Source organism: Equus przewalskii, chromosome 4 (assembly GCF_037783145.1).
Source record: "Equus przewalskii isolate Varuska chromosome 4, EquPr2, whole genome shotgun sequence".
NCBI lineage: Eukaryota > Metazoa > Chordata > Mammalia > Perissodactyla > Equidae > Equus > Equus przewalskii.
The window spans coordinates 85,969,587-85,990,691 of NC_091834.1; the positions used below are offsets into that span (position 1 = coordinate 85,969,587).

At 49.6% G+C, this 21,105-nt stretch overlaps 1 long non-coding RNA gene across 1 annotated transcript in view; it reads left to right on the forward strand.

The window, feature by feature from the left end:
- Positions 1-633: 633 nt before the first annotated feature.
- Positions 634-21,105, forward strand: part of LOC139083071 (uncharacterized) — a 73,634-nt gene continuing 53,162 nt past the window's right edge. Inside the window, exon 1 of the long non-coding RNA XR_011539581.1 lies at positions 634-763. This is a non-coding gene — a long non-coding RNA (uncharacterized lncRNA). The remainder of the gene's footprint in view (positions 764-21,105) is intronic.

A 21,105-nucleotide genomic window follows, 5' to 3' on the forward strand; every position in this document is an offset into this window, starting at 1 on the left:
GGATTTATAGCACACAGACTCTTAAGAACAATAAAGTAATTAAGGGGGAGAGCTGATGGGGAAGACACATAAAAATCACCCACGATTCCATGACCTGGAGAGAACCACGGTAGACACTGAGGTATGTTTCCCTCCGGTTTTTCTCAGGCATATTGATAAAGCATTGCTGTGATCCCACTGTGGGTTCCACTTTTCGCCAGTCTTCTTCTGGGTGGGCATTGCAGGTGCGTGAAAAAGAGGCATCGTTCTGTAAGCCTTCTGTGGAGGAGCCTCAGATCCCGGAGCATTGGTCCAGCTACCCAAGGCCAGTCTGATCCCAGACCAGATCCTGCTTACTCTGCAGCTCTGAGAAATCTATATTTTCTTTGGATTTCATCTGCTTCAAGCCCTCACTGAAACTGAGCTCTCCCCGCACTCACTTGCTCCCTGAGAGGGCAGTAGTTCCTCAGTTCCTTGGTTTTATTCCAAGCACAGCAGCGTTGCCCCCTGACCTGCCTTTGAGCAACAAGGACCTCCTGGATCCCAGGTCCCGGGGAGCTGAGGCAGCTGACCACCCCTTCTCTGTCTCACGGATGCCCCATCCTTTTTTTGATCTGTTTTTCCATTTGGAATTCAGAGCACTTTTCGGCTTTTCTCCTTTGCAGAAAGAGCCAGAGGCTGTTTACTCTCCATTACCAGTGAAAGCTAGCATAAGCAAGCAGCCGCTTCCCATCGATTACCACGAAGGCAGCCGCCAGACCGGCAATGTCACACCAGGGTACAGGTAGGCAAGGGTTTTTCTTTATAAAGTCAGAGTCTGTTCTCCAGCAGTGACTGGAGCATTTGAAGATGCAAGATGGAAGCCTGCTCCTGTCCTTACGGCCCTACTGCTTGGCCCCACGAGCCTTGCTCACAGGGGACATGACCTTACCCCTGAGCGAGCCCATTGTGTCAGGCCTGCTTAAGCTTGCTCCCTTTGTACCAGCTGAGCCTGTTTGGAATGTCTCTGTCTCTGCAGGTCCTACCCACCCATGCACGCCTCGCTCAATTCTCCCTCCACCTGGAAGCCTTCTTCGAACTCCTCCTGGCCCTTTGCTCAGAACTCCTTCCACACATACTGTCCCCATCAGCACCACCCTGGGAACCAGCCAGCCAGGGCCTCTGCTCTGGGCCTGAGCTTTAACAGCCTTCTCTCTGGCCCTCCTCCCGCTGTGATTGTTCCCACAGGGCACAGTAGTGCATAGTCCTGGTGTAACTGGCCACCCCTTTCTCACCTCCAGAGGCAGCCTGTGGACACCGGCTCTCAAAGGGCAGGGCCCATTTTATTCTGGCATTCCTCGGAGCATTGGAAAGATGACTGGGCATGTAGTGAGGCCTCAGTGAACACTGGATGAATAAATAAGAGACTGATGACACAAGGCAAGACTCTAGGGGGAAGAGTAGGTGGCACAGACTGTCCCAGGAGGTGTGTGTGAGGGGCGGGAAGGGTACCACGGGAAGGATATTCCTCTAGAGGATAATAAACAGGCCAGGGAGGAGCAGGCCTTAACAATAGTGAAAATGCTTTGGACAAATTCCTTCATGAAATGCTGCAACCCAGAATGACGGAAACTCCAGGGCACTGGGTATCCCTGTGGGAAGGAGGCATGGAGAATGAGTGTCCTGGAGGGGGTCTCTGGGGTAGTATGACTTCGCCCAGGGGCTGGGAGCATCACCTTTGGGCTGGAAGTTGCAAGGTCAGGCCCCCTAGAATGTTCTCAATGTTGGAGGTCCTATTTCCCTGGCTGGACATCAAGCATGGGAGTCTGGCCTGTGTGCAGGGAACCTGGATAACGTGGAAGAGGGAATCCTTTCTGAGCCCTGACTGGTTACCTGGCTTTGGCCCCAGAGATGCTGTTGGGCTGTATGTCCCAAGGAGCAGAGGGCGGAACTGCTGGAATTTTAAAATGGCCAAGCTCTGCTGCTGGGTCCCTGGGCTTTTTGGTGGCCACTGCTCCCTCTTCGGCTCTTTCTCTTTCTCTTAATCTAATGCACAAGACGAAATTTGACTTAATTAGGAGGATTATACATCTTATAAATTTAATATTTAATATTCAAGCAGAGGCTTTCCTCCCTCAGCATATTTATTAAAGATGTCCTGGGAGGAATGTTAATGAGTCATGACGTCATAAATATTTAGAATGAAGGCTGGAGGCTGGGAAGAGGAAAGAAGGGAGAGAGAGAGAAACAGATCATTTTAGGAACCAAAGGGGAATGAAATTTTCGTCTTGGATTGGGGCTAGTTGGCCAGAAATACGATTTCAAGATTCAGAGCTGTGAGCTGCATTCTTGTCCAAAGCTGAGTAGAGCTGGGGGCTGGGTGTGCTGGCTAAGTCAGACTTGTTTTGCATTCGAGTGCATGCTGTGCCTTCAGGATGCCAAAGCCACATTTTAATGAATAATGGAGGAAAACGTCCCAGCCAGATGTTGCATGCATTCTATCTTCTTCTCTGGTTATCTGGAAGCGGCATTGGTGTAGATCCAGTATTTGCATGTGTGGCCTTAATGCTGAATCTTCATCCAGATACTGAATATTATATAATTGAAATAACATGGGGAGGGTGCGCAATGGGGCAGAGAGAGGAGGGGAGGAGCCCAGAAGCTCATCTCCAGCCTTCAGGAAGAACTTTTCCTTGGTTATGCTTCCCAACACCCTTGCTTCTCCAGACCTGAACGTGCACAGAGTACCCTCTCTCCTGCTGGGTCTGGTTTATGGAACAGTCTGAACTGAGAGGGATACAAAGAAACCAGGACCAGTCTCCTCTCCCATCCCCTAATGACATCTCAGACAGAGCCCTGGCTTCCAGCCCCCTTGAGGAATTAAAAGGCAGCCTGGTCTAGTCCGGTGCACAGCTCACATCTCCTTGACCCGTCCAGGTCAGCGCTCCGCACACCCTCCTCTCAGAGCGCCTTGCTGCAGTGGTGCTGGGCATGAATCAGCATAAGCAAATGAGAAACAAGACATTTCCAAAGTCTGCCTACTTTTCTCTGGTCCTATCTGGCACTAGCCTCATACAGACCACCAACTTCTGTCTCCTGGACCAGGCTAGTGGCAGAGAGGACCAGAAAAACATGGGACTAGGCTCCTAACTGGTCTCCTTGATCCAGGCGGCCCTGTCATCCATTCTCCACCACAGCCAAAGGCTGCTTTGTAACTGGGACACAGGGTATATGAGCCCCTGCTGGACACTTTTTACTTAGTGGTGCTGTGGGCGTGCTCTTGGCTGTGTGTGCCTGGGGTGGAGGGGGAGAGCAGTAGGAGATGTCCAAACAGACCAGAGGCAGACCCAACTCCTCTCCTCCTGCTGGGGGTGAATGAGCTCCAGCAGCTCCTTCTTGCAGGCACTTCCAGTCTCTGCATCGATTCTGCTGGAGCCCCCTTCACTGGACTCAGATTCAGGGCTGCCTACGGGGAAGGGAGGGGAAATCGACAGTGTTCTCTCCCTGCCCAGCCCTATAACTCTATTTCTGAAAATGGTGTTGCCCTCTCTCTTGTCGTCTGCTTACAGAAACTGGGTTTAGGGATGGGGATGTGATAGAAGTGGACATAGGGCCTTCTCATCAGTTCCTGGAAGCTTCTGTAAGAATGGAGGGGGCACTTCATGCCTGTTATTTTCAGGTTTGACGCCTTAGCTGCAATTCTGCAAGCTGAGGCAATGGGAGAAGGATCATTCATCAAACTCTTACATGAACTTCCTGTAATAGAAATGATATATATACTGACAGTCACACATGCAGTGATTCCTCTTCCATTTTCATGTATTGTCATTCATTTGTTCATTCATTCATTCACATATTGAATTCCTTGGCTGTTGTGTCCTGCAAGGGGCTTAGTGTTGAGGACACAGATGTGAATAAAGGCATCATCCCCGCCTCCAGGGAGCTTACAGTCAGGCGGGGAGGTAGACCAGCTCGTACATGTGATACATCCTCAAAGAGGGGAAGGATAAAGGGCCGTGGGAGAGCACGCAGGGGTGCCCAGCCTAGTTGGTGGGGGGTATCATGGAGGACTTTCTGGAGTAAGTGGTAACTAAGCTGAGCCCTGAAGGCTGACTAGAGATCAGCTAGACAAAGGGGATGAGAATTCTAGACAAAGGGAACAGCATGTGCAAAGGCCCAGAGCACAAAGAAAGGTGAATTTAGGGAATTACAGCAAGTCCAGGGTGACTGGATCACAGAGAGCAGGGCAGGGTTCGAGGGGTCAGGGATGAAGGGATAGCTGAGACCGGAGCAGTGGCTGGAGCCTAATCAGGAAGGGCCTGGCCCCAGGAGGTGACTTTATCCTAAGGGCCAAAGGCAGTTCCTGGAGAATGTCCAGCAGGGGTTGATAGAACCTGTGTCTGGTTACAAAGCAGCCCTTGGCTGTGGTGGAGAACGGATGGCAGGGTCACTCCTGGATCGGGGAGACTAGGCAGGAGCCTGCTCCCACGTTTTTCTTGTCTCTCTGCCACTAGCCTGGTCCAGGGGAGAGAGGTTGGTGGCCTGGACTAGGCTAGTGCCAGACAGGGGACCGGAGAAAAGCAGGCAGATTTGAGAAACGTCTTGCTGCTTCTTTGCTTATGCTGACTCTTTATTGTAGAAATAGTGAAGAAGTCCCTGACAGGGCAAAACTCCCCTCCATCTGTGCTCTCACCTCAGTGTCCAGCACATCCACAGCCTCATCAATGGCCACCCCAAAGATTTAAAAGCACAGACCCTAGTCCCTTAGCTCTAAGGTCAAGGCATTTGCGATTGCGAGATGAGTTGCCATGGCAACCCAGAGCAAGTTCAGGTTTGGCCTGGCAGATTGGAGGTGGTAGAAGCAAAAATGTTGTGAGGAGCAAAGGAGTTTGGCTCTCAGTCTGCCCTAACCCGGGGCTGAGGAAAGGTGGTTGTTCCTGGATGCCTAGCAGCATTCCCCCGGGCTGGGCAGGGCGACAGGCAACCCTAGGAGAAGGCAGGCCTGAGTTCCCACCTGATGGGAGCCATTGGGAGGGGTTGCAGTGACTATGGAAATCAGAAGTGTGGTGAAAGCATGGAGAATGGGCCTGGGCCCTGCCAGCCCTGTGGGATCTATACGGCGGCCTGTGATCTGAGGTCTGACAGGTAAGGAAGGTGCTGAAGGTGCCGAGGGGTGGGCAGCAGGCAGATGACAGACCAGGAGAGAGTTTTCTAGGAGGGGCTGGGGAGTTTGTGAGGGGCACCCCACTACTGTCCACTGACTCTGTCATTGTAATACACTGGGCCTTGGCCCTGTGAGGTCTTTTTGCATCATCTGCTTCTGTAATGAACTTCCAGGACAGAGTCCGGGGAGCCTCATCCCTCCACACCCTCCATATCTCCCTTTATTCTTACTCATGACTCCGCTCTGCTCAATGCCTCAATGCCTCAATGCCTGAGGTTCCAGGGCATTGCTGGAATTCTCCCCTCGTCCCCCTGATGGTCAGCTCTTTGTAGGGCTTTGGTGACATCCTGGTGGGAAGGATCCCAAGCAACGTGTCAAAGCCTGAGAAAAAGAAGCAGACATGGCTAGAACCCTCAAAAGGCCTCCGCATCTTCTTCTCACTTCCTACCCACAGGGAACCTACCTTCTTCCTTGGTTCCTCCTTTGGACATCTGAAGAATTGAAGGGCTACTCATAGTGTATGCCATGTGCTAGGCACCGTGATGGGCACTTTAAATTCTTTTCTATTTTCAACAGACTAACTCATCACAAGCACCCAATGAGGTAGGTACTCCATTATCCTTGTTGGTCAAATGGCGCCTAGAGAGTTAAGGGAACTCATCCAAGACCAGCCAGTGAGTCAGTGGCAGAGCACCGGCTGGTCCGATGGCCAGGACTTCCTCTGCATCCTGACTGATCAGCAGCATTGGCACTGCTGACCGCTCCTCCTCTTTGAAACACTTGGCTTGGCTTCTGGACATCTCCTAGCTCGCTGGCTGCTCCTCTTCAGACTGTCTTGATGGTTTCTCCTTATCTTTCTGACCTCCAGCCATTGAAGGCTCAGTTCTTGTTCTCTTCTCTCCCTGTGCTCACTGACTTGGTGACCTAGTTTAGTCTCATGATTTTAAGTACCATCTCTGTGCTGACCGCTCCCATATTTCACTGGGTGTATGCTTTCATCCAATGGACTCTTTGACACCTCCACTTAGATATCTAATAGGCATCCCAAAGTTAACATGACAAACTCAAATTCTGCATCTTCCATTCCAAATCAGCTCCTCCTGCAATTTCCTCATCACAAGAAATGGCAGAAATCATTGTCTTCCTTGACTCCTTTGCTCATTCTCCACATCTGATTAGGTAGATCTCTCCAGCGTTCCCACCTTCCCAGCATCTATTTCCAACACAGGAGCCTGAGTAATCATTTTACACATAACTCAGGTCACATTATTTCTCGGTTCAGAACTTCCCAGGGGCCCATCTCACTCAGGTAAAAGCTGACACCTCCATGGTGGCCTCCAAGGTCATTGCGATTGGGCCCTGCACCCCTTGGACCTTACTGTTTCCTGCTCTCCCCAGCTCGCTGGCTGCTGCTGCTCGGATGTGTCCAGCATCTCCCCTCTTCAGGGCCTTTGCTCTTGGCGTTCCCTCCACCTGCAATGTTCTTCCCCTGAATAAGTGTGTAGTTGTTTACTGCACAAGGGAACCTGTCTTGGGGGTGCACATGGGGGCTGAAACACATCCTATGTTCTGCTTGGGGGGCCCCCACCGGGCTTGATCCACTCTCAGGGGCTCTGTTTTCTAATTTGCAGAGTCTTGCTAGGGGCCACTGGCTGTCAGTGGTCCCCTAAACTCGGGGGGCGTCAGAGACATGTGGATGCCCTAGACAGTGAGTAAAGGCTGGGGTGGGTCTGGAAAGGGGGCCTGGACAGTAGAGAGGGGTGTGGATCCTGCCAAGATCTGCTGGAAACTTCGCAGTGCCTTTGGAGGTTTTCCTGGCGTCCCCTGGAGTGCTCACTGTCTACAGAGGGGTTAAATGAACAGGGCTCCATCAGTGCTTCCCGGAGGAGGTTAACAGCTTTCATAGAGCTTCAGAGTCACTTCCACATACTGAGAATCTCAGTGGTCCCTTGGCAAAAGCTGCATAGAGCTTCGCATGAAATAGGTCCTTGATCTGTCTTTCCTCAGTCCTCCCTTTCTCCAAGCCTCTGGGTTCCTGAAGGCTCCTTGTGTGCCAAGGACAGAGGTGCCACTGTGAGGCTAAGAGCATGGACTCTTGAGCCAAACTCCTGGGTTCAAATTCAGCCTTCTCTATCTACCTTGGACAAGCTACCTATCTCTCTGTGCCGGTTTCCTAGCTAAAAAATGGGAATGGGGGCCAGCCTGGTGGCATAGTGGTTAAGGTCACGTGCTCCACTTCAGAAGCCCAGGCTTCGCCAGTTCAGATCCCGGGCGTGGACCTACACGCTGCTCATCAGGCCATGCTGTGGTGGCGTCCGACATACAAAATAGAGGAAGATTAGCACAGATGTTAGCTCAGTGACAATCTTCCTCAAGCAAAAAGAGGAAGATTGGCAACGGATGTTAGCTCAGGGCCAATCTTCCTCAGCAAAAAAAAAAGAGAGAGAGAGAAAGAGAGAGAAGAATAATAGCATTCATTAAATGAGTTAATATGTAATCAACATAAAAAAATTGGGGTCAGAAGACCTAGTAGCCCAATTCACCCCCTGGGAAAGCACAAAAGAATATGGTGGTTGGCCCTGCAGCTTACTGGTATGGTTGGCTGCGGGGAGAGGGTGGGAAAAACTCCCTCAGTTATCAGGGCCTTTCATACACCGGGAGCCCATTTCTGTAACTTGAGTTGCCTGGGGCTGGGCCTCTGGGGTGATGGAGGAGCTCAGTCTTGGAGGAGAGGGCTGCGGGGATTGGGGCCGCAGCTTGTACATGACGGGGCAGCAGTGAGGACTCTGGGCTTTTCTGGGGCAGAGGTGGTCCTCAGGGAGAGCAGCTCTCAGAGTGGTCCTCTCCTTGGCTGACTTTGCATTTGAATCGCAAGCAGGGATAAAGCTGGAGGCAGATGGGAGGAGCGGAGGGAAGCCTGCAGGCACTGGGGAGCTTGGGTGGAGGCAACAGTGAGGCCAGCCATACGTATGTTTTGTCTGCGGGCTGGTGCCCACTCACTTACAGCCCAGAGGCTTCCTAAGGGAGGACAAGTTTGGTTTTGAGATGGAACTCAACTCCCACGCACTCACCATAGCCCTTTGCAATAATGTGAAGCTTCCCTGGGGCCATGACTGATGTATTTTTAAGGGGCTCTGTCAAAACTGCTGGTTTAGTCTGGAAGGAGGTAGCATACACGGGCAGGAAGGTGGGGCTCTCCCTGAATGTGCTGGGTCTCAGGTTCCTGCCAGTGGAACCCACCCTGGGCTCTGCGTCAGTCTTGCAAAGCTGACGGGGACGGGGGTGGGGAGGGCCAGTTGTTGGGCTCTATGCTGAACAGACCAGGAAAAAATAAAAACCAACTAACCAACTGGGCCTAACCTGAGGGAGCTGATTCTTTTGTCAACTAAGAACGTTAAAAAGAAAAAGAAAAGAAATAATTCTGCTCCTCACCTTAAAACAACAACAGCAAAACCCCACTTAATAGTATTACCAATTCATAACAGAAAGGGTATTTTAACATGAAAAAGGGACTATTCCCAGGAAGGGAATAATCTCAGAATAAAGGATAGTTCTTCCCAAGAAAGGACACTTGGTGACCTTACATACGTGCGCGCGCGCGCGCACACACACACACACACACACACACACAGACATCCTGCCTTGTCCTGATTTTTATTCTTTCATCTTGATAAAGCCTCATGAAAACATTCCGGTGGATGAGACTGGTCTGTGGATGGGCCTTAGGGACAGGTCACCCTGGGGCTCATCTGTGGAGTGGAGAAGGATTGGGGAGGGCTCAAACAGGAAGGCACCCTTCAGCCTGCCCCGGCCCCAGGGCCTGCTGGATGGAGCTGGAGAATCTTCTGGAAGCAGCCCAGGCTGATTCTTGTAGTGCAACACATCTCAGACCCAGAAGAGGAGAACTGGTGGAGGGGAAAATAACAATGGACCCTCTGAAGTTCAAATACACCGCTGCCCCATGGGGTCTCTTTCATTCCCCCTCCTCCTCCACATCCCCTTCCCATGTTTGGTGTTCCAATGGCCATTGTCACCTCCCTAAGGTGGACTGAGTTTTCCATTCTTGGAAGGAAGCTCTGCCCAAGCCAAGGCTTGGCCACAATTTCCTAAAGTCCAAGAGGAGCCCAGAGGAGAACCCACGTCCAGAGCCCCTGGAGACCTGCTGGATGTGAACCCTGTCTGTGAGTTTGTCTTGGCTGACGGTCTCCCCTGGGCCCAGGTGACAGGCTGTCAGCAGCTTCCCCGGGGAGACACAGGTTTTAAGTGCATCACCTTCAGACACTTTTCTCGTCTGTTCAGCTTTTTTATTTGTTCTTTGAAGCTGCTGACTTACATTGTCTTTATCTGCTCTTACTGTGAGTTCTGCCCATCCCTCAAGTGGGAAATGTCTAGCAAAACATCAATTTCCTCTGAACGGAGATTCTGAATTGTCCATGAAATGAAAGCTTGTTCCCTGGAAAGAGAACTTGAACAGAACCACAGCACAAAGGTTGCAGCTGAGCCACTCGGACTTTTGGTGGCGCCAGGGACAAAACACCTTGATGTTGGCATGTCCTGCGTTGATGTGTGCCAGGGCACACACATGGCTATGACCTTGTATTTACACACTCACTCATAGGCACACATCTCCCGCTGGGCAGGGCCGGGAGGGCAGGGCTTGAGGGAGAAAGGGAAGGGAGCTTTAAAGGGGCAGCTACTTTCCTCATCATCCCCCATTGAAATGAGCTCTGGGTTAGAGTGAGGAAGGTTGAGTCTGGTCCCAGCACTGCCTCTAAGTTGCTGTGGGACCTCAGGGAAGTCACTTCACTTCTCTGAGCTTCATCTGCAAAAGGGATATGAAGACCTCCAGAGACCCTGTATCAGTCAGCATTTGAGGCAGGGAGCAGAAACCACTCTAGGTATTTGAAGCATATAGCAGTTGTATACAGAGAATTAGGACCTAACAAAATCATTGGACGAGCTAGAAGGATGAAGTTGAAGGTCACCGGGTCAGGAAACAGCTAGATCAGGGATGCCTCTACTGTCACTATCACAGCTGCCCCCACACCCTTGCAGCTGGTGATGTGACTGTGGACCCTGGGGTCCAGCCACCACCAACACTTGTGTCTACCTCCCCCTGCTTGTCTGATCACACCTGTGCAGAGACGCGGTGTCCCCTGGGGCTCCACTCTCTAAATCTGGCAGAAATGCATCTAGTCGGCAGAACATGAGCTGAGCTACGAAATGGCGTGGGAAGTGTCACTTTTAGCTTTGCAAGCGCTGGAGATAGAAGGGTGAAATGGAAATGGAGAATCAATCTGAGCATCTGGCACAGTCTTTTTGCTCCAAAGTTCCATGATTCTGCTGGGGAGATCGGCGCTGGGAAGTTTCCGCAGAAACACCAGATTTTCAAAGTTGTTGTTGGTCTCGCCACACTTCACTCAGGTTCCTGAGTGGCCCACAGCCCCCAAGAGATGGGGTGCCCCGCATGCTGGTGCAGTGGGTGTAGATGGCCCTCAAGTCCACTTCTAACCTCTGCTCTCTGTGGGGGTGGGAGGGTCATGAAGGAATCTGCCAATTGCCTTTGTAACTGAGCGAAAAGGGGCTGGTTCTGCTCGCTGCAATCCGGTGCTAATCAATTGCAAATGAGTCGGTGGTTGAGAAAGGAAAGTTTACACGATGAGCCAGCATAATCGGAAGATGGTGCACTAGCGTCCTGAAGAACCATCTTCAAATCCCACAGAACCTTGGGGCAGTTTTATAGGGGAAATGGGCCGGGAAGGAGGGGGTTTAGGGATGTTGACTATCCCGTGTGATAAACTTCAAGGCGCCACATTACCTCTTTCTTCTGTCATTCGTGATGGGTACAGTGCAGAATTTTTCTTTCTGGAGGTCGTCATGTTCCTGGAGAACTCAGAGGACAAAGTTGTTTTGTCACAGCTGGGAGATATATGTCAGCAAGAGTCGTAGAACTAGCAGATCCTGTATTTTGTAAAAGCGAGCGGTGCTTAGTCATCTAGGCTACATGCACGCTGGAACGTCTTCACAGAGACTAGCGAGTGAGGGTCAGAGTTACAATATGGCTTCTTTTCCCTAAGATGGCTTCCCTCATGCTAACTTAAGATGTAGCTGTCACACCGCCTCTTCCCATGGTCCCTCCCACCCCAACTCCTGTCCTCATGTGAGGTTGAAAAATAGAGTGTGGAGGATAGAGAAGTTCGGGAGAAACTTCAGGAGAAAACCATGAATTCTCTGGAGTCACATGACCAAGGCCTGGGCCCCCTTATCTAAGCACAGATGGCCCCCTCCTCAGACAGGAGGGCGCTGGGCAGAGTGTGGCAGAGTCTGAGTTCAGTGGGGTTCCGACGTGAAACAGAGACAGAGGGAACCATCTCCATTTCTCTCCTCTCCCCTGCTTTCCTGACAAGCCAACTTCGGATAATGAGCAGGATGGAGGGTGGGAGGCTGGCTGCTGGCGGTGGACTACCAGGAGCAGAGGACAGAAAGAAGGAATAGAATTTTACACATTGTTTGATGAGAAACTTCCCCTGTGCCTGCATCGCACCTCTAAACTGACACTAATTGCACGCCCCCGATTCCTGTCAGCAGAGCAACGGGGAGGGAAGATGCCATGGAGTGAAGAGATGCCTCTCCTTCAAAAGCTGGGCGCCAGATCCAAGTGGCACAGCGGTGGCACTGAGTGGGGAAAGCAGGAGAGGGTGGCAGAGGTGGCTCTGTGGAGACCTGGGGACACACGGAGGGGTCTAATCTCTTCCCTCCGATGCCTCCTTAGGACTTTGTTCCATGGAAACTGCCTGAGAAAGACCAGGGAAACTGGTTAGTTTCTTAAAAGGTAGCACCATTCAAACCGAAGTGGACAATTAAAATTTTGAGCGCCATACCTGGTGGTGACCTGGCCCTGGTCCCCTTGGAACAAGAATGCAACTTGCAGGGAGCACAGACGGTTATCAACACGAGATATTCCACTCGAGAAGGCAACCTGAGACCAGCTTCCGTTTATGAGGAGGAACTTTCTGGGCTACAAAGAAGAGCCCATGGGTCTTTCTGGGTACAAGTGCCCTCAGCATCAAGTGGGTGCTGTGTATTTTAGTGGAAAGTTCTCCAGTCCAGTTGGGACTAGTCTTGGCTCCATCACTTCACCCCTTTGGGCCAGCGATTTCCTCACCTGTCACGGGAGGTAATGGCCAGGCCTGCTGAGGGCCCCTGGGCTCCGTGGTTCCAGCTCTCCCGCTCACCTGTCCCCTCCCCTTTCTCACAGGGAGTGTGTTGCTGCTCCTCCTGGCCTGAGAGCAAAGCTCAGTCACCTCCACGCTCTTTTGTCAGGCAGGTGGAGGGGCGGTCCCTGCGTGTCAAAAAGACCCCCTTTGGCTGTTGGGAAACAGCCCGGATGTGCACTGAATACAATCTCCGATGTTGTTATTCAGCAGCAAGAAGGACCAGAAAGAAAAGCAACGGGAAAAGATATTGTTTGGGTACAATCTGTGTTTGCAATTTTCCACATCGGTTCTTTTTATGAACGCTCCACAAACAAGACAACAGCAGTGGCTGATTCAATATGCGCCATGCAGGAAAACAATAAGGAAAAAAATAAGGGTTTTTAATAAGCACTTGGAAAGGCTGTAATTAAATCTCGGGCTCTGTTTGGAAAACAAGAATCTCATTTAGTGCTTTTGCCCCGGCGCTCCCTAACATCTGCACCCGTGTTTTCTGCTGGGCAATTACTGAATCCTCTGCGGCTTGATTAACAAATACAGGTGCGGGACGCGGGAGGGGGATCCCAGGATGGAGGGAGGGGCGGGCGTGGGAGAAGACTTGGCACTCACCCCAACAGGTGTCGGGGACCTGGGGGAGGAAGATGCCTGGCTCTGCTTAGAGTCGCAGGGCAGGAGAAGGAGGGGTGAGGGAAAGGGGAGACCCACCTGCCTCTCCTGCCTGCTCTTCTTAGAGTCTGATTTCACCAAGGAGCCGAGGGGTTATGGGAACACCGAGGGCCCCTCTGGCCTGGGATTCGGGGACTTTTAAAGAGGTGACCAGAGGAAGAAGGGGCATTTCAGTGAGAGAGTGGGAGCCCCAAGTCAGTGGGGGTTGTGTGTCCACTAAGTACTGCCCTGCCCTTTCTCACTTGAGCCCCTCAGCATTCCCAGGGCATCAGGGCTGCTGTCATCATCTTTGTTTTCTGGATGCGGAAGTTGAGGCACAGAGGTTAAATGGCCTATGCAAGAATGCACAGCTGGTAGCAATGGAGCCAGCTCTTGAACCCAGGCTGTCTGGTCCCAGAGCTCACTGTTAACCCCTGCCTGCCTTGGTCTCCCTGCTCATTCCTCAGAGACACTTTCACTGTTCTGCTTCCTGCACCTTGCTCTGGGTGCTTGCCTCTCAGATGTTTTAGCAGAGGAGAGGGGAGGGGGTGTCTTGGTCAGGTCTGGGTTAGGGGAGGGGTTGGGACCCCTCTCCTGGAGCCCAAAGTCCCTGGGGATGTGGTGTTGGGGAAAGGTGTGGAAGAGCAGCCTGATCCAAAGATATGCCAGGGCTTGCACCAATAGGAGATGCTTTAGTGGGGAGCTGGATCTGCAATCTTGGGCCAAGGTACCAACACTTAAAGACTTTCTAGGAGGCTTTTCCAAATCTAATGCATTATCTTAATGTCGCGTCCTACCAGGACACGTAACGTTGGTGTGGTGCTTCGTGAAGAAGCAGGGCTCAGGTTGGCAGTGCCCAGAGGGCTGAGAGAGTCTGTTTCCCTTGTGTCCCGTGTTTGTTCACCAACTGTCTCCCTTTCTAGCTCTCTGAAGCAGAGCCCGAGTCCCTTGGAAAAGTTTGGCCTTTCCTTTCCATCACGATGTGACCTTCAGGAAAGGATTCTCCCTCCCTGAGTCTCGAGGACAGATGGATTTCCTTACTAGAGACTGTGTCCAACTCCATGGTGCTACCTTATGGCTTTGAGATCCCCTGCTCTTGTTGTGGCTGCTTCTCAGCTCTAGCCAGAAGCTGGCTCTGGCCCCTTCCTTCCCAGCTCCTCCCAACAGTGTTCAGGGTGCCACTCCCTGCGCCAGCTGGAAGCTGCCCTGTTAGTGCGTGTGCTCATGACAACGTCTGTTCCCAAAGCCAGGCTCCTGGAGGTGAGCTGAGCTTCTAGAGCAGCCAGTCCCCTCCCCATCACTTGGCGTAGCTTCTCCCATTTCCTGAAATGAAGAGAAGGGAAAGCTTCTGATGCTGTGCTCACTGCTGTCTCTTCTGCTGCTGCTGCTGCTGCCTGTTGCTGCTCTGGCTCTTGGGGCAACAGCTGTTGAAGTGTTGCCTGTATCAACCCCACAAAGAGGAAGGGCAGAGAGAGAGAGAGAGAGAGAGAGAGAGACAGACAGACAGACAGAGAGAGAGACAGAGAAGAGCAAGTGAGCATCACCAAACAGGGAAGTCAATTTATATCCTTGGGTCCAACTAACTTAGCAATATGTCCTGCCATCAGGAAGCCAAGGCAAATAGTGAAAATTCAGATAAAGATGAGAGCAGATCATTCGTTTAACGCCAGAACATTCTGCTTGATGTAGTCTTGAGGAGATAAAACAGTTAAGCACTACCCTTTAACATGAGTTCCAAACTTTAGAAAGCATCCAAGTATGTCATTGGTGACACAACCTTGTGTGCATATCATACTTTCTTCAGGGAGCTCTGAGAGTAGCAAAGGCATGATTTCATTTATTCTCACTGCTACACACCCCCATTTTCCAGATTCAGATACAGAGCCCAGGAAGATCACAGCTAATGTTACGTTAATGGCTAAATCAGGTTTCTGACACCACTAAGAGTGAACCATAACATAAACTATGGACTTTGGGTGATCATGATATGGCAATGTAGGTTAATCAATTGTAACAAATATGCCACACTGGGGGGGAATGTTGATAATGGGGAGGCTATGCACATGTGGGGACAGAAAGGTATATGGGAAATCTCTGTACTTTCCCCTCAATTTTGCTGTGAATCTAAAACTGCTCTAAAAAAGCAATCTTAATAAAAAAAATTTTTTTTAAGAAAAAAAAAAATCAGGTTTACAGTCCCTAGCCATTGCTCCTTCATTAAAATTCTTTAACTCAATAGGATCTTGAATTTAAACCTCCTTTAAGAGGCCCTGTGTCCAGGATTGCTTGGCATGCTCAACAGATGGTTATTCCTGGTGGCTAAACTGCTGGCTGTGGCAGTTGATGTTTTCTGGAGGGTGGTTGAGGCAACTCTGGTGGCCCACAGTCTTTCCTCCATGGCTCAGATGGGAAATTTGTGTAAGCTATGGCCTCTACACTGTTTGCCAAGCTTGACTGCCAAGTCCTGCCTCTTAGGCTCTTGCATATTGTTTTCACCGAGTATTTGTAAAGGATCTAACTATGGCCTAAACAGACATGGTTGATACATCTAAACAGTCATGGCCCTGCCCTTGATGAGTGGGTATTCTGAATAAAAGAACACACGACTTGGACATCAGACATATCTGCAGTGATGAAGGCCAAGGTTGAAGAGATTTGCTCTTTGACCACTCCCTTTCTACGCCCCTCCCTTCAACAAGCATATGAGCAGTGACTTTTTTATGAGATGGCGGTTCCTGAGAGTGATGAGCTAAAATCAGAAGTGACTCCGCTTCTGGTATTACTGCCTTTTGGGAAGCAAAGTTTGGAGGAAAGATTGAAGGACATCAAAATAGTATAAGGGAATACAGCATGCCCCCAATATTCTCTGGGGGAGGCTTGACTTCCAAATAGTCTTTAAGTCCTTCCTGGGGAAGTGGAGGCAGCTCTACTAGATATTTAGGTGTCAGACTTTGGATATACCAGATCCTTACTGTGGGTTTTAGTGGCTCTAGAATATGGATCAACAACCTTTTGCTGCTAAATAATGCAGACAAGAGCCTGCCTTCTTTGGATGATCCTGGGCAGACCTCACATTTAGCTGGGGAGAAGAAGACAACAGAAAAATGAACAACAGGACTGTATTGGGTGGGGCCTGAGCTGGACAACCTCTAAAGTTCCTTCCACACATGAGTGTCTGTGCTTCTGTAAATAATTGAGTAGAAAGGAAAAAAGAGATAAATATGAAAGTGATGTGTGTGGGGAGATGTAGAAGTGGGCCAGTACCAATTTCCCAGGGTGACCTGGCTTCTCCATCTCACCTGCCTGCCCCCCCAACAGTGCACTGAGGATCAGCTCCAGTTTGATGCAAAGGCCAAGGCCAGATACCTTACCAGTTTCCAACTCTGGAGGCAGCTCTGCAGACCAAGCAACAGTTCCTCTCTTCTTTCGCCCTAATCCCTGAAGCTTCTCAGCGGATGCAGCCAACCTCCCCTTGGGTCTGCTCTCCACCATTATATAGATAGAAGGCCACATGAGTCATCCCTCTGCCCTCCAAAACTGCATATGCCCCGGAGGTCAGCTGCTAGCACAGAGTCCAGAGCATGGAAGACCTCACAAAAGGTTTGCCAGAATGATTTGAATTGCTCTGCCTCAACAGGGCAAATCATTTATGGCAATGCTTCCAAAATTTAGTGGGCATGAGAATCATCTGGGCAGGGTGTTAAAATGCACATTCCTGGGCCCATCTACAGAGATTGTGATCCAGCACATCTGGAGTGGGACCCAGAGATTCCACATTTTTAACAAGCTTTCCAGTTGGTTCCATACAAATCATAGCATGCCATTCTTTTGTGTGATATGGAAGCCATGACTTTTGGACCATGGAGATTCTCCTCTAACTTATTCATTAGTGGAAGGTGCTCCTGCATGCCTGGCATGAGAGTAGGGACCTGGGTTGTGACTCTGTCTTCCCGCTTCTCCCGGGACTCCATTGTACTGGACTGAGCCTGATTTTAAAGGCTCTCCTGTAGCGGAACCAGGGCCTCCTGTCACTCATCTATTCCCTAACCTGTCCTGTCCTAAGTATCTCACCCCCCAGGCTCAGTATTTGGAAAGAATAACTGCTCGGGTTGGCTGTAGCAGCCAAAGTTTGGAGTTTTCTGTCCCTAGTGAGCCCCTTCTCCACTAGGACAGTCATAGCACAGGAGGTTTTCATGAGAGCTCACCCTTTCCCCTTGTGAGGAGGTTGGGCCCATCTCCTCCCTCATGTTGGCTCTGAGACAAGGGCATTCATAAACAGGTTAGATTGGAGACTGGCCATTTGGGAAGCAAATTCCTTTGGAGGAGATTCAGAATGATCCATACCCTATGCCCTTCACATTGATGACCTGCTGGCTGAGGGAGGAGCATGGGTCTTATGTCCACTGTCCCTCCCTCAGCGGGCAGAAGGGCAACACGAGATTCATGGGCAGGGTGGTTTGTGGAGACACTGTTTGCTATAGGAGACAAAGCTGAGATGAACCCTGATGTATCAGGACCTTGGCGGCAGCCTTCTCAGTGCTGAGCCTTGTTTAGCATTAGCCAAGACCTCATGTCACAGGTCTGAAGCCAGGCAGGTCCACGGGAGGCAGGATTCTTAAGTGTGCCCTCTGGGATATCCACTGGACAAGGAAGCCTTAGAGCTTTGCCAGCCTTCAGCAATCTCCCCAGAGCTGTGGGCTGGCCTCTGGGTGGGAGTGGAGAAGTTGAAGGACTGTTACCCAAGGATTCTCCCTGAGGTCTGAGGACCTCCCTCTCAGGCTGTGTCTGAACCCATCAGCTTGCGTGTTGTTCTAATGAAACAGATTGAAGGGTTGGCTCTCAATTCATTATTTTCTGGATGTCTACTGACTTGCATTTTATGGGTGGGCCACATTTTTTTATGTCTCAGTTTGCTCCTGTATAAAACAGGAAAAAACCATCCCTGAATAATTATCCTGATGATAATAATAATAATAATAACAATAATGCATCCAACAAGTAGTTGTGAGCACCGATGACATGCCAGGTACTGTTTAATGGCTCTAGGGATGTAGAAGTGAACAAAATCTTGTCCTCATGGAGCTTATATTCTAAAAAGAGAAAGAGAAAATAAAAACATAGAAATAATATTTAGTGCATCAGAACTTGATCTATTTTAGGAAGAGAAATGAAGCAGGAATGGAGGTAGGGCATAGCAGAGAGGGAGGTGCTATTTCATAGATTGTGGTCAGGGAAGGCCTCCTTGGTAACCTGAAGAGAGTGAGGAAGCCAGCCATGCGGTTATCTGGGAGAAAGCTTCCAAGGTTAGGAAATAGCAAATGAAGCAGCCCTGAGGCATGAGTATGCTCACCAAAGCAAAGATGCCAGTGTGGTCAGATAATAGTAATGAGAGCAACAATAATAACAACCAAACCATTTATGGGCTACTTTCTATGTTCCTAGTGCTGTGCTAAGTGGTTTGTAGATGTCCTATTTTTCAGTCCTCACTAATCCAATGAGGTAGATACTATTATCATCTTTTTTTTTTTTTTTCAGATGAGGGATCTGAAGTTTAGGAAGGTTACATAACTTGCCCAAGGTTATACGGCTACTATGTGGGGGAGCTTAGCACAGACTGCTTGACTTCAGGGCCTGCTCTCTTAGTCATCAAATGGCAGAGGCTGGGAAGAGTTTGCAGTTGTTGCCAAATGCAATCAGCTTCTTAGAGAGGGCAGGGAGCTGTGTAGACGTGTAGTGGAGGGATGGGGTGCTTTCCCTTCTCTTTCTCTACTGGCTCATCAGTGAATATGTTAGTATAATACAGTCAATCTTTATGGACACCCAGACACGGTGGTCCTCAGTGGACCTTAGGGAAGAAGCATTAGAGACAAGAGAAAGAACCAGGGGCCCCACGGCTGAGTATGGAGAGAATGATTATATTTTCCCGTCTGTCCCTCCTGGGTTTCTCTCCCTTCTGCAGCCTCGGGCGCTGGCCGTGGTGCTGAATGCTGATACACCGAATGCGGAGAGAAGTCATCTGTGGCTGGTGATTTTAGCTAGTGCAGCAGTCAGCATGGGAGGTGTTTGTGTGCCTCATGCAGGATATTGATGTGGACAGGTGATGAGAGCTGAAAGAAAGAATGTGTGGCAGAAGTGAGGGTTGGCTAGCCCATTTCTGATTCTAAGATTGGTCCATGGTGAACTATACATAATGGTCTTAGTGGTCCAATCCTGGGGTGATGCTTGCTAGGTGGCTGCCCCAGGATGGCAGCTGGGAGCACCCACGAGCCTCCTACTGCCCAGTGGTGATTACTGTTTGTATAAGCAAGGCTGCCTTTTCTGTGATCCCAGACCACGTACATTTCCACCTGTGTGCTTCAGTTTTGTTTCTCTATCTAAAAATGTTCCAAACCTGATATAAATTGCCATTGACTTCTTGAAATCATATTAACTAGTTTTCTTTTGAAGTACAATTGTATATGTAGCTTATTTCACACAACCTAACAGTCACCTATTCTTATTCTATCGTCTAATCAATATTTTCTTGAGGTCACAGAAGTTATTCTTTCCTCCTTTTGTACTTTCCACTGCACAGTTCTGAATATATGATAGACTCACAAAAATATCAGACCCTTTTGGGTCTCAGTGCATTTCAAAATCTCCTTGTACCTTTCCTGGATCTCTTTCGCACAAGAGTCGTGCCCGGCTTTGTAGGGCTAAAATCTCATCTGTTAAGCCAGTTTATTTTTTAAGAAGTCAGATAGCCATATATTGTAGAGGAGGGGTAGAGAAATGTGGCTGAATGATGCAGAGTCAACGGTGAGTAAAATAAAAGAGAGAGTATTTATGCTTCTTAGTAAGGAGAGTAATACGCTGCCTTTTGTGGGATAATTACGAAAACTATGGATTGCTTTGGCTTGTTTCAAACTGCTGCCCCAGATGGCAGCCTGCCAGGTTATTGGTCTTCTATGATGCATAGATCAATCACTTGAGTTATTGGCATTTGGCCATATCTTTTTTTAAAGTGGATACTACCTCATTCTTGTAGTTCTTTGGCCTGGATATTTGAGTAGAGCCTGCAAGCACTATCCTGCCTTGGAAGAATCCAGATTTATACTCTCTTGGAGCCAGAGAGAAAGGAGCAGAATGGAAAAAGGTGACTGATCAGCGTGACCCCTCCCCCACCACAGCTGTCCCACATGGTGACCCAGGTAAATGCTGCTAATCTCTTCCTCCACCATCTTTCTCAGGGACTTGGCAGCTCCTTTTGTAACTTGGACAGCATCGATGTCCTAAGTAACAGAAGTTTTTCTCAGCTCTGGGAGAAACTTGCAGATGTTTGATGACTGTGGGGATATCACAGAAAAATCATTAAACTTTCCAGCATGGCTGGGCCAAATATTAATCATCTGGCAGCCAGGAATCTCAGTGAGCAGGAAAGAGAGATGAGTTGGGGGTGGAGTGAGAGGCTGAGAGAGAGCACTTCAGGAGCTGGGTAGAATGAGGCGTAGAAGGCAAGGGAGGAGGAAGGAATGATGAGAAGATAGCCGAGTGGGAAGAGAAGCAGATGAATTGGAGAGGAATGTGAAAGAAATGAAAGAAGTGTATGAAAAATGAAGGGGGTTGGGAGAGAATGCAAGATAGATGTGAAAATTCTTTGAATAGAATAAGGTTCTGGACACGTGCAGTATTGTTACAGGTAGGCGTACAGAGGTATGGGAGAGGGGACGGCAGAAAGAGTGGAGAAAGAAGAAAAACAAGGATGGACGTGGAGATAGACTGAGAACAGACAGGCAGAGGCAGACATACGCAGACAAAAATGAAATGAATATTCCAGGGCCAAAGGAAACCAAGGACTACAGATATTGTGACATCAACAGAAGGCAGAGACTGCAAGATAAAAGACAACTTAAGCCATTTTCTGGTCTGTTAAGTCACCCGCGGCACCACAATGTGCTGGGAAATGATGTCCGCCTGTGATCATTGTTTACTTAGAAAGCCGGCTGACACGAGAAGACATTAACACAATAGGATGGAAAATTGCTAATAAAACAAAAATCCCTGCCGTTAGGTTTTCATAGCCTAATTATTCAGCACGTTACTCACTAATGGCACGAGACATTACAGTGCTAATGTGCAGTCTGC